This window comes from Monodon monoceros, unplaced genomic scaffold, assembly GCF_005190385.1.
Source record: "Monodon monoceros isolate NGI ecotype Baffin Bay Population unplaced genomic scaffold, NGI_Narwhal_1 Super_Scaffold_7, whole genome shotgun sequence".
In the NCBI taxonomy this organism is placed as follows: Eukaryota; Metazoa; Chordata; class Mammalia; order Artiodactyla; family Monodontidae; genus Monodon; species Monodon monoceros.
The window spans coordinates 106137533-106143367 of NW_021703784.1; the positions used below are offsets into that span (position 1 = coordinate 106137533).

The 5835-nt window shown below is 66.6% G+C and overlaps 1 pseudogene; it reads left to right on the forward strand.

Annotated features, from left to right (window-relative positions):
• Window positions 1-1943: 1943 nt before the first annotated feature.
• On the forward strand, window positions 1944-5012 carry LOC114887647 (annotated as a pseudogene).
• The last annotated feature ends 823 nt before the right edge of the window (window positions 5013-5835 follow it).

The window sequence follows — 5835 nt, forward strand, 5'->3', positions numbered from 1 at the left end:
CGCAGCAGGGTCCGCTGGTCACCCGAGCACCGCCATGAGCACCGCCACCAATGTGGAGTGAGGCAGTCACCCTAGTTTCCTGGGGGTCACTAGCGGGTGGGGATCCGGACGGGACAAGCCGGTCAGTTCTCCATGCCGTGCTCTGGGACCCTCATGAGCCCGTGGAGGTGCGTTTCCCGACCGACCAGAACACCCTGGGTCTGCTCTGGAGCTCACGCGCTGCTGGGAGTGGACCCCATCACACCCTAGGGTCATGGCCCCATGTCACCAAGGCTGGGGGACAAGTGGGGATATGGGAATAAGGGGTCCTGTGTCTGGGGGTGACGAGGACCTGATGGGGAGCCTGGGTGAGGCAAAGCCCAAGCACCAGAGGGACCCCAACTGCACCAGACCACCGGTGGCACGGGGCCCTGAGCACCGCCTGCCCGGCACCGAGGATCCTGGGGTCCTACCCCCTGCATCAGGGGCCAACTCCCTGAGCTGGTCGCACCCCCAAATAGGGCCAAATGGTTGTGTGTGTGGAGACAGAAGCAGCCACGAGGCGGCAGTGCAGGCTCACACATCACCGCCGACGTGGTCGCGGCCGGGGTCCACCCACGCGGCGTCCCGGGTCCGCCCGGGCCAGATACCGCAATGGTCCACGAGGGTCATCAGGGAGACGGGACACTCGTCCGAGCCACCCCGGTTCACCCCATCTGAGTCGCCCCGGGCTGCACCGTTGTAGTTGGGAGAGGAGAGGGACTGCTCAGGGCAATGAGGTGTCCCTGTGCCTGGGGTGACGCGGAGTCGCCTTCAGAGGGAGAGCCTTCCTACGGAGCCTCCGGCAGACCAGGGTGCTGGGCGCTGCCTTGCCGAGCGCAGGAGGATTTCTGGGGTCTTCGCTGTCTTGGGCCGAACCCGCAGGCCTGTCACACCCCCCGAACTGTGCCGAGTGGTTGCTGGAGTGGTGACAGAAGCGGCCGCGAGGCGGCAGTGCAGGCTCACACGTCACCGGCCGTGGCAGCCGTGGCCAGGGTCTGCTTATGGCCACATCTGGGGGTCTGCCCCATCCTAGCTTGGGAGTCTACCCATGGCAAAGTCTGGGGTTTTCCCCTGTAAACCTGGGGGGTCACCCGTGGCAAAGACTGGAGTTGTCCCACCATAAATCTGGGGGTTCACGCATGACAAAGCCTGGAGTTTTCCCACCATAAATCTGGGGGGCCACCCATGACAAAGGCTGGGATATTCCCACGAAAATCTGGGGGTCCACCCATAAAGTCTGGAGTTTTCCCATGTAAATCTAGGGGTTCATCCATGGCAAAGGCTGGAGTTTTCCCACCGTAAATTTGGGGGTCCACCCATGGCAAAGGCTGGGTGTCGGGTGTGGCAGGGGTCCACAGGAGCAGGCTCTTCCCAAGGCCCTGTCTGAGGTGCAGTCAGAGCTGGAGAGCTCTGGGTCCCTTGCTTAGGCATGTCTCCTCCCCCCACCCATGGCACCAGCACCCTAGACTTGGTGGCTGATCCCTATGGACGGCCGGGCCCCAACACCCCCTATAAGGCCAACGTGGTTGCCCCAGGGACAGGGTGGCCCAGGGTGGCTGGGGGAGACTCGAGGCTCTCTGGTCTCTGTCTCAATTCTGAATGCGCAGGCGGTGTCCTGGGCAGCGGTGCACAGGGTGGCCACGGCAGGGCTGGGAGGTTGCCAGGCTCATCACCAGGGCGCGCCCGCGAGCTGTGGAGCACAGCGGGCGTGCCGCGTCCTGACAATGGATCGTGGCTGTGAGGGGACGGGGCGCCCGGCCACAGTGGGGAGCCCGCGCGTGGAAGCCACTGTGCTCGCGATGGGCACCATCAACTAGACGACACTCGAGCAGGGAATCAGCGCCTGCCTGGCCCGCGAGACCACGGTCCCTTCCCTCGGCCCGACCTGAGCCCCAACCCCCCACACCCCTCACGACCGCTCCATGGACTCCGGGCTCACGGCGTGGTCTCAGCCGCGGTGGTGGCAGAAGGCGACTCCGAGTCCCACTGGAGCGCCTGGCGGCCCCAGCCAAGACCTCCGTCCAGGGGCAGAGTATGCGCCCAGTGGGGGCTGGGTGGGGAGCAGCCTGCAAGGTCCGCCCTGAGGGGACATGACTGTTTCGACCTCGGAGTGGGGGAGGGACATTTGGGGACAATGCCAGACCCTGTCTACAGGATGCCAAAGGAGGGGTGTGGAGAAGGCCCTCTTTGGAGAATTCCAGGACAGGAGAGGAATGTGCGCGCTGGACCGACCCGGGTGGAGGTGGGCCTTGCGGTGGCCCCAAGCACGGTCCCCGCTCTGATTGGCTGGCAGAGCAGGGGCGGGAATTCTGGGCGGGGCCACCCCAGTTAGAAAAAGCCCGGGCTAGGGCCCGAGGAGCAGGGTGTGGGAGGGGGGTGGTGGGAGGGATGGGGGGGCTCAGGGGAAACTGGGGAAGTGGGGGAACTGAGGGGTAACCAGGGAAGCGTGGGGTACCGGGGGCAACCAGGGGAAGATGGGGAAGTGGGGTGCAGGGAAGCATGCGTGGGCCAAGGATCACCTTGGAAGTCTGGAGCCTGGCAGGAGCGGAGGAGGGTGGCGGGGCTGGCTTGGGCAGGGCTGGCGGGCACCTGGGAGCCTGGCGGGGATGCGGGGTGGGCTCCCAGGTGCCCCGCAGGCAGGACGACATCGGTGTGGGGAGTGACAGGCCCAAGCTGGCGGTGCAGAAGTAAGAGGGGGGAGCCAGGCATTCATCCCGGTCAATTTTGGTTTCAGGTCGTGGCGGCTGGTGGACGGGGGAGCTGGAGAGAGGCTTGCCCCAGGGCCTGGGCGGTGGAGGTGTAGCTGGCAGCCGTGGGCAGGTGAAGACAGCGCTCTGTCGGGCCAGGTGAGTCCCCTTCCCCTCCCTGGGCCTTGCTCCGCTGGCCTTCTGCATAAGGAGGTCTGGGGAGCCAGGACCAGCGAGGCGAAGTGGCCGACATCCCGGCAGAGCGGCAGGGTGACGGCAGGGCAGGTAGCACAGGTGACACCGTCTCAGGGGGAGCTGAGGCAGGGCGGGCTGGGAGCTGCGGCTGTCCCAGGTGGAAAGGGCATTTCCAGAGAGTCGGGCGGCAGATGGGGCAGGGCTGCCAGCGAGGGAGATGATCCAGCACATGGGGGCCGTTCAGGCCCCGGGGCAGACAGGACGAGGCGGGGGACTCAGGTCAGTGGGCCGCCAGCTGCCACTTCACCCACTGCAGTTCATTTAGTAGCAGGTACAGGGGCGGCTCTGGCCCAGGCCTCCTGAGGCCTGAGCCGGAGCCTCGAGGGCCGGAGAACGGGCTAGAAGGCAGGCGCAGTGTGCGGGGAACCGCCGCAGGACGTCACCTGGGGGGAGCGGTGGCCACAGGGACAGGGCCCCAGGGAGATTTCTGCAGCAAGGAGGCTGCCGCGGGCCCAGCGGGCCACCATCCCCATGCGGCACTGCGGCCCAGGGGCTGGCGCAGGAGGGCCCCCAGTGAACTTGGTGACACTGGGGACACTTGGCCCTTACCGCCCGCCTCTGGGACTGGCACGGCAGACAGGACAGCACCCAGGGGAGTCAAGGGCACCGGCGAGACCAGACTAGGCGAGGGAGGCGGGGCGGCGTGAATGAGAGCTCTGGGGGGCGGGAGGTCGGGGCGCAGGCAGGGGCAAGGAGCTGGAGCCTGGCGGCGAGCCGGGGGTCACTGGCTTCCGAGCCCGTGGCCAAGGCGGGCCTCTGCGGGCGGTGACGGAGCAGGGATCGGTCCGCGCTCAGACCGGAGACGAACGTGAGTGTCCAGCCCGCTGCCCTCCCACCCCCTCGGCCACCGCTGCCCACTCAGCCAGCGCCTTCTCTGTCTGCCCACAGCCATGTCTCCAGTGGGTGTGGACGTGCCCGCCAGCCACGGAGGCCGGGCGCCGGGATGTGGGCAGAGGGACATGACACGGTCCGGCGTGACGGCGAGGACAGATGGGACGCTGTCCGGCCTCCCTGGTGAGCGCAGGTACAGGCCAGGCCCCCCGGGCCAACTGACCTGCACCCAGCCCTTACGGCCGTCCTCTTTCCCGTAGAACATTCTCGGCTGGCCCCGCGGGGGAGCTGGAACACCCAGCATCTCTGTTCCTTTACCTTCCTGAAGGAGCCAATACACTACTGCTGCTCTCTGGACCCCCAGAACCCTCAAGATGACAAGGTGCGGGGTCCCCTGCCACACACGGGGGGGCGGGGGGCTCGGGCCCGAGAGCTGGGCACTCATTCTGTCCTGACCCGCAGAAATGGTGCTACCCAGCTCACGCCTGGGCCTTGGAACCCGGACTTCTTCAAGTCTTTCTGGCTCTGACTGAGAATACGCTGCACCCTGGAGCCACTACACACCCTGACTCAGGACCCAGCTCTGGAAGGTGGGCGCGGGCGCCCCTCCCGAAGCCCCCCGGCCGGACCACCCTGACCCGCCCTCACGTCCTGCCTCTGTCCGCAGGTTGAGCTACAGGAACGGACGACCCACACCATCGGAGGAGCAGCACACCCACCCCCGCCCGGCGACTCCATCTTTGAGGCTACGCCCTGCCGCGGCCCAGAGACCACCGCCAGCCTCCCTCCCTCCCCTTCATCCTTTCCTCTGTCTTTTTTCTTCTCTTCTCTCCTCTGTCTTTTGCTCAGAAGACTCAGAGCGTCCAGAACCCTGTCTCCCTGTCCCTCCTGAATTAATTTGCACTAAGTCGTTTGCACTGGTTTGGGGTTCTGGAGCAAGCCTGGGTCTCTCAGCGCGTGAGTGAGCTGCTGAGTGGCCCGGCCCCCTCGGCCTGCGTCCCCCCCAGCGCCCACCTCTCATCCATCTCTGTCTGGGGGCGACTGGGAGGGGGCCCGAGTGTGTGGGGCCCCGCCCTCCCCTCACCTAGTCTGGGCGCTCCAAACATCGGAGCAAACCTCGAAGCATTCCATTGTGTGTCTATCTCGCTCTGTGTCCCTCCCTGCCAGGGCCTCCCCAGAAGCCCTGGACTCATCAATAAACACAGTTACAGGAATTGGTCTCAGGGACTCTGGATTTGAGCTGTTTGCCTGAGGGGGTTGCGCCGTGGGCTGGGGGGACATGGGGCTGGCGTGGGGCCTGGGATGGGGAACATGAAAAGGCGTATGGGCCACGAGGGCCGGACACAAAGCGTGGCGTGGCGGGTAATGGATGGGAAGGGGCGATGGGCAGGGAAGGATCACAGGGTGGGGGGCTGTGAACAGGAGGGGTGGGCAATGAAAGGGCCTGTGAGGCGGGACGGCAGAGGGCACTGGGACCTCCGGGTATAGGGCAGGCACCACGTGGGGACCGGGGCAGGGGTGGCGGGCTGTGGGACCCAGGGGTTCCCTGCAGGGAGACGTCGGGTCCGAGGGCGAGGAAGAGGTCCTGCCACATAAAGCCCCTGTTGCACACACATCACCCAGGCCTCCCTAGGCCCCTGCCCCGGACCCTGAAGGCCTGGTCTAGGGGATCAGTTTCTAGAATTATCCTAGGGGAGTGGTCTTGACATGCGGCCCAGGCCGGCCACGCCCCTGGGAAGCCCACCGCCCTGCCGCATTCACCCTCAGCCCTGCAGGCCCTGAGCGCAGGGCTCGGGGCACAGAGGCGTCCCCGCCCTTCACTCTGCCGTGGTGCAGCGGGGGGGCGCGGGGGAGCAACAAGCAGGAGACCCCAGCGAGGGGCAGAGCAGGGGCACCGTGGGGCGAGCTCTCACTGGGCAGGCGACAGTGGGGAGGGAGTAGAAAGGGGTGGGGGCAGAGGGGAGAGGGGCCCCACGGCCGGGGTGGGGGTCTTGCCGCTGAAAGGCGCAGGGCCGTGTCCCGCTGGCGTCTGGCCTGGGGG